The sequence below is a fragment of the Arachis ipaensis genome, chromosome B01 (genome assembly GCF_000816755.2).
Source record: "Arachis ipaensis cultivar K30076 chromosome B01, Araip1.1, whole genome shotgun sequence".
NCBI lineage: Eukaryota > Viridiplantae > Streptophyta > Magnoliopsida > Fabales > Fabaceae > Arachis > Arachis ipaensis.
In genome coordinates, this window is record NC_029785.2 from 52,672,216 (window position 1) to 52,694,343 (window position 22,128).

Consider the following 22,128-nt stretch of genomic DNA (forward strand, 5'->3'; position numbering starts at 1 on the left):
AGAAATAAAGGATAGAAGTGGTAACCAGAATTTAGTGGCAGACCACTTGAGTCGCCTTGAGCACGTTAAGGATGATTCTACTCCTATAGATGATAATTTTCCATTTGATAACCTGCAAGCAGTATCTGAGGTAGTCCCTTGGTATGCACCTGTAGCTAATTATCTAGTTAGCCGCACATTTCCTCCAAACTTTTCTAAGCATCAAAGAGACAAGCTGAAAAACGAGTCTAAATATTATATATGGGATGACCCATATTTATGGAGATGTGGCGCTGATCAGGTAATTAGACGGTGTGTGCCTCAATCAGAATTCCAGTCTATTTTAGAGGCCTGTCACTCATCTGAGAGTGGAGGACATTTTGGCCCTCAAAGAACAGCAAGAAAGATCTTAGACTGTGGATTCTGGTGGCCTACTCTTTTTAGAGATGCTTGACGTTAGGATTTTTGCCAGTAAAGAAGTTCATAAAAACAGTCGCGTTGTAGATATAGTCTCTAAACCGACAGAAATCCCTTCGTACAAACGTTTTGGGTGTCACAAGTAACAAACCCCTTTTAAAATTGTTAACCGAGTATTCAAACCTCGGGTCGTCTTCTCAAGGAACTGCGAGGAAGTATGTTCTTATTATTGGCTATAAAGGTTGTAATCGGGGTTTAGAAGGTGAGAAGCAAGTGAATTGAATGGCAAGTAAAGTGATGGCAATTAAAATAAATAAATACTATAAAGCAAACTTCTGGCAAGATAAAAGGAATTAGAAGTCCAACTTAGTTATCTCTCTCAACAATAATGAAAGTTGAATCTAAATTCCACTTAGTTAACCTTTACTAAAGTAAAGGAAAGTCAAGGGACTAATTAGTTGACCTTCGAATCCTATTTATTTCCTAAGAAAAAGTTGGGATTATTGAAGTTCAGTTTAATTAGCAAGATAACGATTATCAATTATGCTGAGTTTAATAATGTTGAGTTACTGATTTCTTAACCAAGACCAAAAGGGAAAAAAGTAAAATTGCTGGAATAAAAAAATGTCCTTAGATGAAAAGCAATGGTAACACAATTAAAGAGAAAGCAATCAATATCTGAAATACCTCAAATAATCATTAATTCAAATAACAATCTGTAACATGGAATAATTAATAAGTCAAGTTGGCAACATTTATAGATACGAATAAAAGCATTAAAGTAAATATTAAACCTGGATCGAGAGTTACTCTTACAAACTAAGAGAAGTCCTAAATCCTAAATCCTAATCCTAAGAGAGAGAGGAGAGAACCTCTCTCAAACTAAATCTAAATCATGGAAAGTGAAAATTGGCGAGCTCTCTCTGAATGGATGCGTTCCCCCACTTCATAACCTCTGGTCTATGCCTTCTGGACTTGGATTTGGGCCAAAAAAGGCTTCAGAATTCGCTGTGAGCGTTTTCTGCAATTTCTGGTGCGTGGCCTCTGTCACGCGTCCGCGTGGGTCACGCGGTCGCATCATTCGGAGCATTTCCTTTCCACGCGGTCGCGTCAGTCATGCGACCGCGTCATGTGCGTTCTGCTTAAGGCGCACGGTCGCGTCAGTCATGCGGCCGCGTCGCTGATGATTCGCGCTTGGCACGCGATCGCTTCGTCCATGTGATCGCGTGGATGCCAGTTTCTTCAGAAGCTCCGTTTTGTGCTTTCCTTCCATTTTTGTATGTTTCCTTTTCCATCCCTTAAGTCATTCTGCCTTAGAAAATCTGAAACTACTCAACACACTAATCACGGCATCGAATGGAAATAAAGGTAATTAAAATAATTAATTTTAAAGCCTAGGAAACATGTTTTTCACATACATCACATAATAAGGAAGGGAAAGTAAAACCATGGGGATATATGTATAAGGCTATGTGAGCTAATAAGTGAATCCTTAATTAGACTAAGATCTCACCTAACATACATATTTAGTAGAACAAGCTTCTTTACCAATTTTCCTATATTATCCCACTTGTTGTTACATGCTCATGTTTCAATTTTATTTTTATCCCATGTGCATTGCTTTTATTTTGCATTGGGGAATTCTTTTGTATCCCCTTTTTATTAAATGCTGAAAAATAACTTTTTTTTAATGCACATGGTAATTGAATCACTTTGATTTCTCATGAGCATGCTTCCCAAATTTTATTTTATTTCTTTTAACTTTTCTACCTTTTGTTTCTATCATCCATGTTCCCAACAGGTTTCCCACATTTTAATCCATTCATAATTTTCTATCTTAAAAGGTTTATGGATTTAAATCTGTTATGTTCAATTTCCTAGCTTACTTCCTTTTTCAATTTAACTATGCTATCTTATGCTAAAAAGGGTAAACTATACTAATTAATCCACTAATAAGTCAGAATTGCAAACTAAACTAAATAACTAAAAATATGAACTAAAAATGCAAAATGCAAAAATAGAGTAAGAATACATAAAAGCAGCAATGTATAAGTACTCAGAAAAAAAGAAAGAAAAATACAGAAAAATATCCAAAATAAAAGAAAAAAGAGATGTAGTGGTTCACCAAAATAAAACGCCAAAGATGGCGACCTCCCCACACTTAAAATGAAGCATCGTCCCTGATGCTCAGTCAAGTCGGGTGTGAAGGGGTGTCATCACTGGTAGGGATGGTAGCTGGAGGCTCTGTGGTGGTGGTGGGCTGAGGGTCTGGCTGCTGTAGAGGCGGTGCTGACTGGATCGGGATCTCCGAATCTGTAGCCTCTATCTGATGCGTAACCTCCTGATGCGGGGTAGCCTGCTCTGTGTCTGCCTGCTGATGGGTCTCCTCCTAGAAATGAGTCTCCTCCTCGTGCTCATCCTCCTCCGCCTCTGATGGCTCAGATGGTGTGTCGGGCTCAGAGGGGATGTCACCACCCTGTCGGATCATCAGCTTCAGATGCGAATAGCGTCGCTGGCTGCGACGCTCCAATCTCTCATACCGGCGCCAGTTACGGCGCTCCATCTGATTAAGCTGTCGGAATAGATGGTGTACGAGGCGGTAGACGGGCTCAGAGGCAGGTGGAGGTGCAGTGGTAGCAGCAGGGGCAGCAGTGGCAACTATGGATGAAGAGGGTCCAGCAGACGGTGGGGCTGTCTCATCAGTAGTAGTGAAGGGTGGTGGTCTGTAGCCCAAGGCTAGCAAGTTCCTGCTGTGAGGAATGATCTTCCTGCAGTCCGCCGCTGGTGGTCTCTCATCGGCATCCTCCCATGGCACGTCAGCTCGACGGCCTAGCTGTGTAACCAGGTACGGAAAAGGGAGGATGCCTCGGACGTGGACCCTGGCCATATAATGCTGGATAAAGCGTGGTAGATAAAGGTCCTTACCCTCCAGCACACACCATAGGAGGGTGATCATAGCAGCTGGGATCTCTGTCTCGTGAGTACTCGGCATCACATAATTACTCAAGATCTGGTGCCATAACCGAGCCTCATCATTTAAGTACGCCCTCTTGATCCCTCTAGGCATGGTGGTGTCCTGACCCATCTCCCAAGGAACAGTCGGGTCGAGAGCTATCCGTGCCTTTACAGCATCCCAATCAAACTGCATCAGGCGCATGTCCTCCTCAGCCTTTGAATAACCATCAGGCTGATCGGACTTGGCTGGGAGCTGGAGAATGTCTTCTAAGGCCTCCTCAGTGACCAGAATTTGTTTTCCTCTCAGGTGTACGACATCTAGGATGGTGAGGTAGTAGTTGCAGTAGAATTTCCGGACCCAAGATGCGTTGACCTCTGTCAGTGTTCTCTCCAGAAAGAACCAGCCCCTTTGCTTGATTTGCTCAGTGGTGTACTGCTGGAGTGCTTCTGGAATCTTTAGAGTTCTCTATAGGTATAGATTCCTGGAGTTTGCAAAAGCTGGGTACTTCAGCTCACAGTACCGGTTTGCAAATTTTATTGGATCATTTGCAGGGAGCAGCTGGTCAACTTTTTCCTGCTGTGTAAAGTTCTTCTCCCGCCATGAAGAATCATGCATGAGGGCGATGATGGACTGGGAGGAATCTCCTCTCTTGTGCTTGCCAGTAGCCTTGCCTTTTCTTTTCCTCTGTGAGGCAGACATCCTGAAAAATGGGAAACCAGGATATGGATAAAAATAGGGAAGCAAATAGGCAATTAAACAAAGAAAACTCAAAGCGGCAAAGGAGAAATAGAATGAGGTAAATGAGTCAACTAATTGTGCATGAAGGATTGTTTAGCAGTTTGAAATTTGGAAAGGAAGAATTTACAATCCAAAATGTATTAGAATTCAAGTTAAATAGAAAAATTATCAGTATACCATGGTTAGAAAGTTAGAGGACAGTGAAAAATCAGAAAAGAGATTTTGAAAAGGGTAGTAATGTTAGAATTTGAAAAAGAAGTTATTAAATTAAAATTAGTGAGTCAGAAAAATGTGGATTAAGGTAAGTGGCATAAAGAAAATATTCTATATAACAAGAATTCACAATTATGACTAAAAATAACTCAAAACCTAACAAGGAAAACAGGGTGATGTTGATTCACAGACCAATGGGCAAGCCGAGGTGTTTGATGAGCGGATAATTTATACGCTTTTTGGCATTGTTTTTAGTATGTTTTTAGTAGAATCTAGTTACTTTTAGGGATGTTTTCATTAGTTTTTATGTTAAATTCACATTTCTGGACTTTACTATGAGTTTGTGTGTTTTTCTGTGATTTCAGGTATTTTCTGGCTGAAATTGAGGGACTTGAGCAAAAATCAGATTCAGAGGTTGAAGAAGGACTGCTGATGCTGTTGGATTCTGACCTCCCTGCACTCAAAGTGGATTTTCTGGAGCTACAGAACTCAAAATGGCACGCTTCTAATTGCGTTGGAAATTAGACATTCAGGGCTTTCCAGCAATATATAATAGTCCATACTTTGGCCGAGTTTAGACGACGTAAAAGGGCATTGAACGCCAGTTCTACGCTGCTGTCTGGAGTTAAACGCCAGAAACACGTCACAAGCCAGAGTTGAATGCCAGAAATACGTTACAAACTGGCGTTCAACTCCAAGATTGACCTCTACACGTGTAACATTCAAGCTCAGCCTAAGCACACACCAAGTAGGCCCCGGAAGTGGATTTATGCATCAATTACTTACTTCTATAAACCCTAGTAACTAGTTTAGTATAAATAGGACTTTTTACTATTGTATTAGACATCTTTGATCAGTTTTATGCTATCTTAGACTTTCATGGGGGCTGGCCATTCGGCCATGCCTGAACCATTATCACTTATGTATTCTCCTACGGTAGAGTTTCTGCACTCCATAGATTAAGGTGTGGAGCTCTGCTGTTCCTCAAAGATTAATGTAAAGTAGTACTATTTTTCTATTCAATTCAACTTATTCCGCTTCTAAGATATTCATTCGCACTTCAACCTGAATGTGATGAACGTGACAATCATCATCATTCCCCCACGAACGCGTGCCTGACAACCACTTCCGTTCCACCTTAGATTGAATGAGTATCTCTTGGATCTCTTAATCAGAATCTTCGTCGTATAAGCTAGATTGATGGTGGCATTCATGAGAGTCCGGAAAGTCTAAACCTTGTCTGTAGTATTCCGAGTAGGACTCTGGGATTGAATGACTGTGACGAACTTCAAACTCGCGAGTGTTGGGCGTAGTGACAGACGCAAAAGGAGGGTGAATCCTATTCCAGTATGATCGAGAACCTCAGATGATTAGCCGTGCTGTAACAGAGCATTTGGACCATTTTCACAAGAGGATGGGATGCAGCCATTGACAAGGGTGATGCCTCCAGACGATTAGCCATGCAGTGACAGCGCATCGAACCTTTTTCCAGAGAGGATAAAAAGTAGCCATTGACAACGGTGATGTCCTTACATAAAGCCAGCCATGGAAAGGAGTAAGACTGATTGGATGAAGACAGCAGGAAAGCAGAGTTCAGAGGAACGAAAGCATCTCTATACACTTATCTGAAATTCTCACCAATGATATACATAAGTGTTTCTATCCTTATTTTCTATCTATTTATTATTTATGTTCGAAAACTCCATAACTATTTTATATCCGCCTGACTGAGATTCACAAGGTGACCATAGCTTGCTTCATACCAACAATCTCCGTGGGATCGACCCTTACTCACGTAAGGTTTATTACTTGGACGACCCAGTGCACTTGCTGGTTAGTTGTATCGAAGTTGTGAATGAAAAACGATTTATTAAGACGTGCGTACAGAGTTTTTGGCGCCGTTGCCTGAGATCACAATTTCGTGCACCAAGTTTTTGCCGCCGTTGCCGGGGATTGTTCGAGTTTGAACAACTGACGGTTCATCTTGTTGCTCAGATTAGGTAATTTTCTTTTTGTTTTATTTTCAAAAATTTTTCAAATACCTTTCAAAAATTTCTCATCTGTTTTCGAAAAAAAATAAATCTTTTAAAAAATATACTTTTTCTTCAGAATTTTTAAGAATGAATTCTAGAGTTTCATGAAGCATGTTGAAGCCTGGCTGGCTGTAAAGCCATGTCTAATTCTTTTGGATAGGGGCTTCCAACCATCAGCATAGAGGCAAGTTAATTGGAATGTCAGCCGTGGCATGTCTGAGTTACATACTAAAGCTTGGCTGGCTATTAAGCCATGCCTAACCCTCGGATTGGAGCTTTAGACTAAGAATACAAGATTCCTGGAATTCATATTAAAAAATTTTGAAATCCTTATTTTCTTTTTCCTATATGTTTTTTCGAAAAAAATATACAAAAATCCAAAAAATAAATCATAAAAATAAAAAATATTTCATGTTTCTTGTTTGAGTCTTGAGTCAAGTTGAAAGTTTGGTATCAATTGCATATTCATCTTGCATTTTTCGAAAAATTCATGCATTCATAGTGTTCTTCATGATCTTCAAGTTGTTCTTGGTAAGTCTTCTTGTTTGATCTTGATGTTTTCATGTTTTGTGTCTTTTCTTGTTTTTCATATACATTCTTGCATTCATAGTATCTATACATGAAAAATTTTTAAGTTTGGTGCCTTGCATGTTTTCTTTGTATAAAAAAATTTTCAAAAATAAGTTCTTGATGTTCACCTTGACATTCAAAGTGTTCTTGGTGTTCATCTTGACATTCATAGCATTCTTGCATGCATTCATTGTTTTGATCCAAAATTTTCATGCATTGAGTCTTTTTCATGTTTTTCCCTCTCATAAAAAAAAATTCAAAAATAAAAAAAATATCTTTCCCTTTTTCACTCATAAATTTCGAAAATTTGAGTTGACTTTTTCAAAACTTTTTTAAAAGCTAGTTGTTTTTATGAGTCAAATCAAATTTTCAATTTAAAAATTTTATCTTTTTCAAAATCTTTTTCAAAAATCAAATCTTTTCATTCTTTTCTTCTTCTACTCACACAGAGGAACCTCTATACTGTGGTAAAAAGGACCCCTATTATTATTATTTTTCTGTTCCCTCTTTTTCATATGAGCAGGAGCAAGGACAAGAACATTCTTGTTGAAGCAGATCCAGAACCTGAAAGGACTCTGAAGAGGAAACTAAGAGAAGCTAAATTACAAACAGGAAGAGGAGATGGCAGCCGAAAATAATAATAATGCAAGGAGGATGCTTGGTGACTTTACTGCACCTAATTCCAATTTACATGGAAGAAGCATCTCCATTCCTACCATTGGAGCAAACAATTTTGAGCTTAAACCTCAATTAGTTTCTCTGATGCAGCAGAACTGCAAGTTTCATGGACTTCCATATGAAGATCCTTTTCAGTTTTTAACTGAATTCTAAACTTGGAGAGGAAGGGGAGGACGTAAATCCCAGTAAGGAAGACCTCCTGGGATGTCCAGTGATCAATAAGGAGTTTCCCTTTGAGGAACCAAAGGAATCTGAGACTCATCTAGAGACCATAGAGATTCCATTGAACCTCCTTATGCCCTTCATGAGCTCTGACGAGTATTCATCTTCTGAAGAGAATGAGGATGTTACTGAAGAGCAAGTTACCAAGTACCTTGGTGCAATCATGAAGCTGAATACCAAATTATTTGGTATTGAGACTTGGGAAGATGAACCTCCCTTGTTCACTAATGAACTAAGTGATCTAGATCAACTGACAATGCCTCAGAAGAAACAGGATCCTGAAAAGTTCGTAATACCTTGTACCATAGGCAACATGATCTTTGAAAAGGCTCTGTGTGACCTTGGTTCAGGGATAAACCTCATGCCCCTCTCTGTCCTCTCTGTACTGAATTTTTATTTATCTAATTTTATTTTTCTTGTTCTTTCATGTTTTATTAGGTTCATGATCATGTGGAGTCACAAAATAAATATGAAAATTGAAAACGGAATCAAAAACAGCAAAAGAAAAATCACACCCTGGAGGAAGACCTTACTGGCGTTTAAACGCCAGTAAGAAGCATCTGGCTGGCGTTCAATGCCAGAACAGAGCATGATTCTGGCGCTGAACGCCCAAAATGGGTAGCATCTGGGCGTTTGAACGCCAGAATTGCACCCTGGAGAAGAGCTGGCGCTGAACGCCCAGAACAAGCATGGTTCTGGCGTTCAACGCCAGAAATGGGCAACAAATGGGCGTTCAACGCCCAGAACAAGCACCAATCTGGCGCTGAACGCTTAGAGTTGTGAGCAAGGGCATTTTTGCATGCCTAATTTGGTGCAAGGTTGTAAATCCTTGAACACCTCAGGATCTGTGGACCCCACAGGATCCCCACCTACCTCCACTCACTTCTTCTCACCCCTCTTTCACACAATCCCATAAACCCTCTTCCCAAAACTCTTCACCAATCACCTCAATCTCTCTTCCCTATAACCACTTCACCACTCACATCCATCCACTCTTCCCCATAAACCTACCTCATAAACCCCACCTACCTTCAAAATTTAAAATCAATTTCCCACCCAAAACCCACCCTTATGGCTGAACCTTACCCCCCTCCCTTCCCTATATAAAGCCCTCCATTCTTCTTCATTTTCACACAACACAACCCTCTCTTCCCCTTCTCGGCCGAATACACCCCTCCCCCCTCTCCTCCATATTTTCTTCTTCTTCTTCATCTATTCTTTCTTCTCTTGCTCGAGGGCGAGCAAAATTCTAAGTTTGGTGTGGTAAAAGCATAAGCTTTTTGTTTTTCCATTACCATTGATGGCACCCTTGAGACTGAGCAGTTAAAGTCAAGGTCCAAAGCAAAAAAAGAGTGTGCTTAATAACCCTGCACACCTCTAATTGGGGACTTTAGCAAAGCTGAGTCACAATCTGAAAAGGTTCACCCAATTATGTGTCTGTGGCATTTATGTATCTGGTGGTAATACTGGAAAACAAAGTGCTTAGGGCCACGGCCAAGACTCATAAAATAGATGTGTTCAAGAATCATCACACTGAACTAGGAGAATCAATAACACTATCTGAACTCTGAGTTCCTATAGATGCCAATCATTCTGAACTTCAATGGATAAAGTGAGATGCCAAAACTATTCAAGAGGCAAAAAAAAGCTACAAGTCCCGCTCATTTAATTGGAGCTATGTTTCATTGATAGTTTGGAATTTATAGTATATTCTCTTCTTTTTATCCTATTTGATTTTCAGTTTCTTGGGGACAAGCAACAATTTAAGTTTGGTGTTGTGATGAGTGGATAATTTATACGCTTTTTGGCATTATTTTTAGTATGTTTTTAGTAGAATCTAGTTACTTTTAGGGATGTTTTCATTAGTTTTTATGTTAAATTCACATTTCTGGACTTTACTATGAGTTTGTGTATTTTTCTGTGATTTCAAGTATTTTCTGGCTGAAATTGAGGGACTTGAGCAAAAATCAGATTCAGAGGTTGAAGAAGGACTGCTGATGCTGTTGGATTCTGACCTCCCTGCACTCAAAGTGGATTTTCTGGAGCTACAGAACTCAAAATGGCACGCTTCTAATTGCGTTGGAAATTAGACATTCAGCGCTTTCCAGCAATATATAATAGTCTATACTTTGGCCGAGTTTAGATGATGTAAAAGGGCGTTGAACGCCAGTTCTACGCTGCTGTCTGGAGTTAAACGCCAGAAACACGTCACAAGCCAGAGTTGAACGCCAGAAATACGTTACAAACTAGCGTTCAACTCCAAGATTGACCTCTACACGTGTAACATTCAAGCTCAGCCCAAGCACACACCAAGTGGGTCCCGGAAGTGGATTTATGCATCAATTACTTACTTCTGTAAACCCTAGTAACTAGTTTAGTATAAACCATTCGGCCATGCCTGAACCATTATCACTTATGTATTCTCCTACGGTAGAGTTTCTGCACTCCATAGATTAAGGTGTGGAGCTCTGCTGTTCCTCAAAGATTAATGCAAAGTACTACTGTTTTTCTATTCAATTCAACTTATTCCGCTTCTAAGATATTCATTCGCACTTCAACCTGAATGTGATGAACGTGACAATCATCATCATTCCCCCACGAACGCGTGCCTGACAAACACTTCCGTTCCACCTTAGATTGAATGACTATCTCTTGGATCTCTTAATCAGAATCTTCGTGGTATAAGCTAGATTGATGGCGGCATTCAGGAGAGTCCGGAAAGTCTAAACCTTGTCTGTGGTATTCCGAGTAGGACTCTGGGATTGAATGACTGTGACAAGGTGACCATAGCTTGCTTCATACCAACAATCTCCGTGGGATCGACCCTTACTCACGTAAGGTTTATTACTTGGATCACCCAGTGCACTTGCTGGTTAGTTGTATCGAAGTTGTGAATGAAAAACGATTTATTAAGACGTGCGTACAGAGTTTTTGGCGCCGTTGCCTGAGATCACAATTTCGTGCACTAGTGTCAAACAGAGAGATAAAGCGTATCTTGCAGAAGATAGTCAAACCTCATAGAAAAGACTGGAGCACCAGGCTACAAGATGCACTCTGGGCATATAGGACAGCATACAAAACACCCATTGGGATGAGTCCTTTCCGCTTAGTTTATGGAAAAGCTTGCCATCTCCCAGTTGAAGTAGAGCACAGAGCCTTTTGGGCAGTCAAGGAGTGCAACATGGGAATTGAGAAAGCCGGAGCTGAAAGGAAGTTGTAACTGCAAGAACTGGAGAGCCTTCGCCTAGAAGCTTATAAGAACTCAAGACTATACAAGGAGAAGATGAAGGCTGTACATGATCAGCACATCAAGAAAAAAGAGTTCCAACCTGGGAATTTAGTCCTCCTTTACAAATCTCGACTGAGGCTCATGCCAGGTAAGTTGCGATCAAGATGGGAAGGTCCATACAGAGTAGAGAAGGCCGAACCATATGGAGTTTATCACCTAAGTCATCCTTCAAGTTCTGAACTTATCAAAGTTAATGGACAACGCCTGAAGCTATACCATGGCGAGAAGATGCAGAAAAACAAGGAGCTTGAGATCTTCCTCTTGGAAGATCCCCACATAGCAGAAGATTGAGCTAGTGGAGCGTCCAACTTACGGACGTTAAAGCAAAGTGCTAGGTGGGAGACAACCCACCATGGTATGATTGTTCTTTTCTTTATTTTTACTTTTTCTATTCAATAACTCTTCTCTTTATCAGTACATTTCGTGCATCTGCATTTGCATATTCTTATTATATAAAAAAAAAGTGCCACGCGACGCGACCGCACTAGCGACGCGTCCGCGTCGCAAGGAGAGGGGAGAAAATAAAAACAAACAGAGAGTCACGCTGGAGCGTGGCTGGAGGCGTGCCAGTGGCACAAATCGTCCCAGGCGACCGCGTCGCCGACGCGTCCGCGTCACATGGGAATAATGGCCTCCCACGCGACCGCGTGACCCACGCGGCCGCGTGCCCTGATTTTCGATGTAAAAAGGGTGCACAACGAATTACTATGAACGAGTGGTGCTGGATTGGTGCTGAACGCACAATTCTATCCACGCGGACGCATGGCTTACGCGTCCGCATCGTTCCCTTCTGAAGCCCACTCACGCGATCGCATGCCCCACGCGATCGCGTCACCCCAAATTTGGCAAATATATCAATTCGAACAGAGAGTTGTGCAGGCGCGAAGCTGCACTCGCGCCAGAAGCACAACATGGGTCACGCGACTGCGTGACCGACGCGACCGCGTCACCTTACTTGAAGTGCAATCGCGCGAACGTGTGCCCCACGCGGTCGCGCCGCCTGCGCTGCACAGCTCAAACTTAATTGCCAAAATATCTTATCTTCCTCTTCTCCAAATCCTAATTTCTCTTTTCCCTCCTTATTTCTTCCTTCTCCCTTCTTCCTTCTATCTCCCCTTTCTCTCTCTCTCTCTCTTTCACCTCCATTAACAAGGTTTTATTTTCTTCTTCCCTCTTTCCTTTTCTATCATTCTTCTTATTTTATATGTTATTTTCTTTTCTTTCCTTTTTCTTTTTATTATCCATATTTTCTTTCTTCTTCTTTCCTTTTTACATGGTGTTAGAATTTTATTCGCGTCATTATTCCTCATTATATGCTTGTAGATTGTTGCACTTGTTTGACAATTATATATTAATTTTTAAAAGATTGCTTGCATGTTCACTTTAATACTTTCTATACCTTATCTACCATGCATACTATGTGTTTGTGAAAAAGTCCATATGGCATTATGCACTTCTCTATGTTATTCTACTATTCAATGCTGCTTTTCATAAACTCCCTTTACTATTGTATTAATTGAAAATAATTGTCAATACAAACGTGATGGTTTGTTACGAGTGATGCTTGATATATGCTACTCATGCCCTTTTCCGGCATGCCAATAAACACCTTGTATTCACTTGTCATTATATGCACTAGCTATTTTCCATTGATGACTTTTCACATGTACTCATGAGAATGTGTTAATGTCAGTTATCTCCTAATGTACATCCATCACCACCTTTTCTGTTCTCTTCCTTGCTATATATCTCTTTGAATTTAATTTACTTTCTCTTCCCTTTTCAGGATGGCCACCAAGAAAGGAAAATAGAAAGCTACTCCCAAACCACCAGCAAGAAGAGGAACTAAAAGAGCACTAGTGGCAGAGCCTTCTTCAACTGCAGTCAAGCCCTCAACAAAAAGAGTTAAGAGGATCATAAAGGTTGATGAAAAGGAGAAAGCCTTTCAAGCAAAGGACACTGCGCGATTTCTCAATCGCTACTGTGAGCAGATGTTCCCCATCCTAGCTGAAAGGAGCTACAACAACGAACACCTTCTTATCTTCCCGCCCAATATTGCTACTTTTGTTGAGCCAAAAATTGAACGAAGACAATGGGATTTCCTACAGAGACAACCAAGGCAGGTCAATCTTTCTTGGGTAGTTGAGTTCTACTCTAACTTCTATCTGCCCACCCTGCAGTCTGTCTTTGTCCGTCAGAAGCAAGTCCCTATTACAGAAGAGGCCATTCAAAAAGCTTTAGGTCTTTCCCCTATTCCAGAAGGATTGGATGCCTTTCAAGAAGCCGCACTCAAGTGCCAGATGTTCCAATTTGACTGGGAAGCTGTTCTCAGAGTTATCGCACTACCTGGCAGCCGTTGGATCTACGGATACCATCGTACCCGCCCTAAGGGAATATCGGCTTCAGCAATTATCTTGGAGGCTCGCGTATGGGCACAGATCATGTCCCATTACGTCTTTTCGAGCACTCACGAGTCCTCCTTCACTGCGGACATGGCCGTTCTACTATGGTGCATCCTTACAGACCAACCTCTGAATCTACCAAGACATATCCGGAATGCCATGGGACACGTCCAAATCGCGGGCAAATTACCTTTTCTCGCCTTGGTCTCAGATCTTGTCTCAGTAGCCGGAGTCTCCTACAGAGCTGGGGACACCAAAGCCATGCTTCCACGGGATGATCAGTATGTCCCTAACGGGAAATACCTCAGACCTCCAGCAGCCACTACAAGCCTTCCTACTGCACTGGTTGAAGATATTCCTTCTTCAACACCACAAGCACCTACAACAGACGAACTGCTCCAGCAGATAATCGAAAGGTTGGATCGGCAAGAACAGAAAGCGAAGTTAAGAGAGCGCCGTAACGAGCGCCGATTCAAACACCTGAAGGAGCTACTCAAGGGACACTTCAAGGACTCAGACACCCCGGACTCCACTTCCTTTACCAGCACAGGGAGCCATGATGGTCCCGACTGTGGAGATACTGCTACCAGCCCACCCCTGTTCCTGACAGATGGCACCGAAGACGGTGCAAAGCCTTAAGTGTGGGGAGGTCGGTCAGTACCTGACTTCCGGAGGTAATTTCTCTTCCCTAGCACCAATAAATTAGGATATCTTAGTTAGATTTTCTTTCTTTTATAGAATAGGATAAATTGCATAGTAATAGGTTAGTTGCATGCATGTTCTACTTGATTGAAAAGACAATAAGTTTCTTCTAAGACTCTATCTTTGGAACAAAATTTCACTAATTTTTAAAAATGTTTATGATAAATCTGCTTGAAGTTGTATTTGGAACATGATTTTTAAGCTAAAGAACACACAACCTGTGAAGATTTGAGCCTTTATGTATGGTTACATTATTTAACCATAATTATTTTATTCTTGTGTGTTTAGTTCTCTATGATTGTAATCTATATTTTGTTTCATCCTATATGTCCAATATTTATTATGTTTGTATGCTTGCATATGATTGAGGCCATTCTTTGTTTAAACTCACTTATCCAAATTAAGCCTACCCTTTTCAATTACCTTTGTTAACCACTTTGAGCCTTTAAATCCCATTTGTTCTATATTTCACCACATTACTAGCCTTAAGCGGAAAAATAATTGTATATCCCAAATTGAATCTTTGGTTAGCTTAAGATAGAATTGTGTGTACTAGTTAAGTATGGAAAATTGTGAAAAAAAAAGTTATTAAGGGAATGTGTCATGATAATACAATGGGAATTTGGATACCTACTCATGTGAAACTATAAGAATTAAAAAAATCTATGTGCATTGACAAGCTATGTTTATTTTTATTTCCAAAAAAAAATAAAAAAAATCAATAAATAAATAAGGGGACAAAATTACCCCAATGCTGAATTAAGAATTCAAAGATCAATGCACATATGATAAAATTAAAATAAAAAGTTGATACATGAGTATGGAATGTAAAAGGGAATTATGGGTAACTAGGTATGAATTCTAAGGTTACACTAAATATATATAGGTTGGGTTAAAGCTTGGGTTAATTAAAGATTCAATTTATATATGTATCCCTACCCCTACCTTGGCCCCATTACAACCTTGGAAAGACCTCATGATGTTTGCATTGGTATATTAACTGTTGTTGATTGGTTAGGAGAAGAACAAAAGTTAGAGAACATGATTAGAGAAGGATAGAGTTATTGCCCTATACACTAGAGAGATTAGAGCGTACATACATCATCAATGAGGGTTCAATGCTTGAATTTCCATGTTCCCTGCTTTCATGAGCTATCTTCTTGCACTTTTACTTGTCTTACTGTATAATGATAGAATTAGTGGAATTTGATTTGCAATTATTTTGAAGAGCTTATTTACTTTTGATCAAGTGGGCAAGAATCATATAGTTGCATTCATGTATATAGGATTGCATTCCATTGCATGAGTTTCTACATGTTCATACTTATTTATTTTATCTCCTTCAATTAAGCATGAGGACATGCTAGTGTTTAAGTGTGGGGAGGTTGATAAACCACTATTTTATGGTTTATATTATGTTTAATTGTGTGGTTTTATCATGATCCTTACCCACTTATTCATTAATTTAGCATGCATTTATATTTCCTTCCTGAAATTATTACATGATTCAAAAATGCTTCCTAAAGACTTTTAATTATGCATTTTAATTCTCCTTTATTTCATTCGATGTCGTGATCTGTGTGTTAAGCGTTCCAGGCTTTATAGGGCATGAATGAGTTGGAGATTGGAAAGGAAGCTAGCAAAAATGGAAAGAACACAAGAAATTGAGGAGATAACCAGCGAGAAGTGACGCGGCCGCATGGCTCACGCGACCGCGCGGAAGAGGAGAAATCGCAGTGATGCAGCCGCATGGCTCACGCAACCACGCGGAATGGAAAAGCACAAGCGACGCGGAGGCGTGGGCGACGCGGAGGCGTGGACAACGCGAACGCGTGGCAGGGAAAAACGCGAATGACGCGTCCGCATGGATGACGCTATCGCGTGACATGCGCGATCTGCATAATCTGCAGAATTCACTGGGGGAGATTTTGGACCCTATTTTGACCCAGTTTTCGGCCCAGAACAACAAACTAGAGCCAGAGAACATGCAGAAACCAAGGACATCATTCATTCTACACAGTTTTAGTTTGAGATCTAGTTTTTTTACTCTTCCTCTAGGTTTTTCTCTCTACACATTCATAGTTCTTAGGATTTTAATTTTCTCTTGCTTTTGCATTGGGATATTGAGAAGAGCTATTACCTCATCAAGACTTCGTCATTCTAGTTCGTTTTCTTTACTTGGCTTTACTCTTCCATGTCCTTTTCTTTGTTTAATTTTACCATTGGAATATTTTTAGGATTATTTAATACAAGGATCACTTTTATTTTTAATTGACTATTTTGATTTTTATTTACAATTTCTTTCTTTAATTCCTTTTTGTATGCTATGAAATTTACATTCACAATGAGCGAGTAGTTCCCTAACTTGATGGGGAGTTGATTGAAAGGAACTCTTGAGTTGGAAAGCTTAAAAGACATATTGCAATTGGGTTTATGGTTGGATTGCCTTCTAGTCACTAACACCAATCTCTTTTAAATAAGTGGATTGCAACTTGTGAACAGACGTAGCATTCCAACTTGTTTGACTTTCCCTTACCTAGTAAAGGATAACTAAACAGGACAACCTTTAATTGTCAGTTAATCTTGAGAGTATTCCAACAATAATAGGGATTCCAACTAATCAACTTCCAGTCAAGGCTTTTATTTACCTTATTCAATTTCTCCAATTTAATTTCCTGCTTACTCAACTCAAACCTTTTTGAAAACCTCTGATTAATAAAATAGCACACTTTTCTGTAACTCGTTGGGAGACGACCTGGGATTCATACTCCCATTATTTTAATTTTAAATTTCTGTGACACCTTTCTAAATTGATAAGTGGATTTCTGGCGAGTTAAGAACTATACTTGCAACGTATATATTTTAACAATTTTAAATTCGCCAATTTCTGCCTGCATCAATATAATCTTGCCCTTACCCAAATTAAATCTTTTCTTTTTCAAATTTTGCATAGTTTATCTCAAATTGAAATTATATTGGAATAAAACCACTTACGAACTTTTGTTATTCTTTTGAAGGATGTTTATTGCTTATCTTTTCTTTTAGACCATGAAATGAATTTTTCGCAAGTTTTCCATTCTTTTATGAATAATGCATTTGAAATTATTTTTAATCATACTTTTCAGTTCTGTGAACTTTGTCTTAGGTTTAAGATATTCTTTTCTGTAAACCTCATGCTTCTTTGATTCAGCTTGAATACATTTCAAAATATTGCATTGTTTTTCATTTTGTTGGTCCTATCAAATTCTTCTGATTTAAGTTTCTTATTCGAAATATGATTTGACTCTCTTTTTTAGCGCATCTGAATGTCTTTGAACATTTTTGTGAGGTTGTAATTTCAAGAATACCTTTGGAATTTTGGTTTTAGGCCTTTTTAAAGAAATTTCAAGTCAACCTTTTCTTACTTGATTGTATCCATAGCCCTCCTTTAAATCTGATGAAGATGTTTTGAATTTAGCATGCTTTTATTCATATGAGTTCTTGGAAGCATATATATTTTGAGACCTTACCTCAAATCCCCTTTTTAAAACAAATTTGGATTCTTTTCAACTTTATTGCAATTTCACTACATATCTCTAATTGACTAAATATTCATTATTTTTGAGAAATTACTTTTGATTCTTAGGTTAATTAAATTCCATCTTTTGAACTTCACATATTCTATCTTTACCTTAAGAATAATTCTGATGTAAAAGAACTTGATTTTCCTTCTAATCCTATTGCAATTTTATGCATATTTTGTTTGATTATGTGTTTAAGCATACTTTAAGATTCTTGAAGGAAGATTTTGTTTCTATTTTAAATAACCTTCATTTTAGGAACCTCACGTAATATATTTCAACCCAGGTATGTTTTGAAGCAATGTAAACATCTATACTTTTGTTAATTCCTTTAAATATTTATTTCATATCTTCTCTTTTTATAAAGTAACATAACTTCCTCTTAAGTTCATCTATTCTTTACGGACATTCCATTTAATTGTGTTCCTAAACATTCTCTTAAATTTTGTAAACGATGTCCTTGACCTTGGTCACTCTTTTCTTGTGAATTTTATACTTTAAATTCGGTTTGAATTCAATTCTAACAAATGTATCATTTTCTTCTTATCGTCTCCATTGAAATTCTTTAATCTTTCCATACGTCCGCTTCTTATTTGTAAGCTGCTATTTAAAATCTTTAAGAACGTCTATCCTTGCCATTATACTTCTCTTTATAAAGTTTTGTACTCTGACATAACATTGGAATTGTTTTGGGTATGATGCCGACCCTTGAATCTTTGAAACTGTAAAGTGCCCTTTTCATTATGTTGTATTGGCTTATGCGTTCTAAACCGTGTCGTTCAATTTGATGTGCCATTCCTTTTCTCTTTTCTTGAAATGTAATTTAAATTTCTTTGCTTCGCCATTTGTACCTTACGCATATCTTGACTGTTTACACTTTTGACTATGTTAAAACTTTTGCAACACGGCTATTGATTCCATATTCCTCCACGAACTATGAAACCCCCGTGATCATTTGAAGTTGTTCCACGGTAACGTGTCACCGTAATCTTTAATCATTCCTTTTCTATGAAACCTCATACTTCTTCAACTCAGCTTGGATATGTTTCAAACTAATGCGCTGAATTTTTTCTTATTGATCCTATTAAATTTCTTTGATCCAAGAGTTATCCTTGAAATTATCAATTGATTTCTTTCTAGCAAACTTTGTTGCTTGAGTATCCTTGTTTACCTGAAATTTCATTTATTCTTTCAAATTTTTGTGAACACGGTCCTTGTCGCTTTTCTTTCTTTTCTATGGTCTATTATCCTTCTAAGTATATTCGAGATTAGTTTTGGTATCTTGTGCGACCGTTAGACTTAGTATACGACGTCACAGGGAGTTGTGAAACCTTGTTTTATGTGAAAGAGTTCTGTTGATGTGGGACTTATGTCCAGTAGTAAAGTTTGCGAAGTATTTAACAAAGTTGAGAACCTTCAGATGAGTTGCATAATAAAGTACGGTTGAAAATGGTGGAGATAAATTATGTTGAAGTTTGAATAGTTGAATCTCTGAAATTAGTATGAGATCAGTATGCGGACATTGAACACATCATTTTAACCCCAGCTTGTTTTATGATCTTTTGTCACCTTGCTTTACCATTACATGTATGAAGCATATCGCCTTGTACACCAAGACTACCTTGTAACTTCTGTTTTGCATAACACTTATACCTTTTATACCTTTATGCCATATAAAAATTCTGGTATTTGAAACTATATGAATATATATATAGAGAACTTTTTGCCTTTTCTTTAAATAAGTTCAAGAGTGAAGTAATATAAAATCTCTTTTATTTTGAATCAATTTTCGAGGATGAAAATTTTTATAAGGTAGGTAGGATGTAAGACCCAGAATTTTTGAATAAATCTTATTATAAATTAATTTCAATTCATTTAATTCATTAGAAATTTTATCTTCAGAAAATATTTTATCAAAGCTAATTAAATCAAAAATTAAATCAGGTTTTGATAATTAATTAGAATTTTACCTAATTTTATAATTATTAAATTATTTTCTATATTTAAATTATAAAAATTAGTAGTTACGGAATGACAAGAATTTTTATGTGATTTAATTCAAATAATTGATATTTCTATGATTTAATACTTCATGTTTTAGGAATAAAGAAAATAAATCTTATTATCTTATAAATTCAATTAAAGAATTTGATTTCAAATCAATTAGTATTTTAATACAACAAATGATATTCTAAAATAATTTTTAAGATTAAATTAGATTTTAAATTAACACTCTATATCCTAATTTGATTAAAATTAATCAAATCGAAATTAAACCCCAAATCTAAATTAAAATTAATACTGTGTACTATGTTTTCTTTTATATATCTATATAAATTTTAAATACCAATTCTCTCCTTTAACTTTATTATTACTTTTTCTTTTCCAATTTTTCTTGTCTCTTTCTATTCACTGCCACCAACCCTTCTTCCCTAACCTTCCCCAAAACCCAGCTTCAGAAAAACTAAAGAGAGAAAGAAAAAAAAAAGAAAGGAAAGAATGAAAAGAAGAAAAGGGAAAGAAACACAGAACAGGGAGGGAAAAAGAGAGGGAAAACCGCGCCGCCACATGCCACCGCGCTGTCATCACACCGCCGCCACGGTTCTGAGGAGCTGCTACGCGAGGAGCCCTGGTTCGTTCACGAGCCGCTGTCATGCATGAGCAGAGGAGAGAGATCGGGCAGAGAGAGAAACGCGAAGAGGAAGAAGGGATTCACGCTGCCAACTGTGCCGCCACCGCTGCGGGAGGGTCGCCGTCGTCGAGCTCGCCGAGCAGAAGCTGTTCGTCACTGCTAGACTTCCGTCGCCAGCGATTCGCCACCGCTGAAGCCCATCACTGCTGTTGTGACACCACCGCGGAGAGAGTGAGTGACGTGAATAAAGAGAGGAGGAGGAAGGAGACCTGCGCGCCGTCGGAGCCAGTGTCACCCAGTCACCGCCGTTCATCCCTTGCCATCGCCGTTCAAGCCACTGCTAAGTCACCGTTGATGAAGCTTCAGCCACTGCCACGCCTGGTTGTCACCAGGGTTGCCACCGCCGCATCTCACCACTAAAGAGAAGCCTTTCCTACGCTGTTGCCGAACCGGGCCAGATTCACCGGTAACCCTGTTTCTGCTTTCTTGAATCCTATTCTATTTCTATTCTGTTTCACTATTTTGATTATTGTTGGTGTCTCTGCTGCCTTAATCATTCAGATTAATGCTACCGCCGCCACTGGCTTGCCATTTCTGCTCGGCTGTGCCCTTATTCGCTGTTCTAATTGTTGAAAGGAAATGTTGTCGAAGCTATAGTTTCTCCGTTCCCCATTCTCTTGTTTCTTTTCTGGTAAGACAAATTCTGTTGTACTTTATCTTTCCATAATGCTCCATTTTGATTCTATTTTATTAGTGCGTAATGTTCCTATTTGCCTTGCTTGGTTGTGTTTATTCTGGCTGTTAGCTAACGCTGTTGTGTTTGTGGTTATTACTTTTTTCTGCCGTTCTACTCCGCTAGCAGAGGGTGCTTGGAATACAAATCATAACATATAGCTGCTGCAGAATAATGTGAAAAGAGGGTTTGTCGCGTTAAAATCGTTGCGGGTTTAATTCTTTGAGGTAGGGTTTTTCTTAAAATCTATTTTACATTACAGAGTTGTTATAAATAGATATTAATATGAGAAACATATGCCTGAGATTATGATGGTCTTATAAATGTGGTTCTTTGCTGGACTGAGTGATTGATTGCCTGATTGCCTGTGTAGTTTGTGATTGCTGAAAAGGAATTAATTTAACAGGTTATTTAATTAAATATTATGAAAAATGGCTTTCTTGGTTTTGAAGCTATTTTTGATAAGGTAAATGAAACGGCTTTGGAAATGATTTGGAATATGAAACTGAATTAATTTTAGAAACGGTTTAATTTTGAGTTAGTCTGACTTTATAAATGATTTAGTATTTGAGCTGGTTTGATTTTAAAAAGGAGATTTATTATTGGCACTGATTCGCTTTGAAAACAATTTGATATTGGAACTAGTTGAATTTTGGAAAAATAAATGAGATTTGGAAATGGTTGAGAAAAAGGTTTGAGAAACGTTTGGATGGGACCCGAAAAGGGTGGCAGTGTCCAAGTTTTAGAGGAGATGCTGTCAAAATTTTATAAAATTAGAAGTTTTATTTGAAGTAATTAATTAAAAAGATTTGTTCTTAAACATTATATTTTTAAGATTGATTTATTTATCAGAGAAAGAATTATGTTTTGAATTAGGATTTGTTAAGAGATGGAATGGAAAGAAGGATAATGAGGATTTTCTTTGAAATATGGTTTTGAAATGAATTTGGAAATGAGATTTGGATTGATGAATGATTATGATGTTGAGAATGTTGAGATATGAA

The 22,128-nt window shown here is 38.5% G+C and overlaps 1 long non-coding RNA gene across 2 annotated transcripts; it reads left to right on the forward strand.

The window, feature by feature from the left end:
- On the forward strand, nucleotides 20,714-21,410 carry LOC110270045. Of its 2 annotated transcripts, XR_002359065.1 has the most exons (3): nucleotides 20,721-20,857; nucleotides 20,953-21,082; nucleotides 21,254-21,410. It is a non-coding gene; the product is annotated as an uncharacterized LOC110270045 (long non-coding RNA). The 2 variants fall into 2 exon arrangements; XR_002359049.1 differs by lacking the exon at nucleotides 21,254-21,410 and having other exon boundaries at nucleotides 20,714-20,857; nucleotides 20,953-21,139.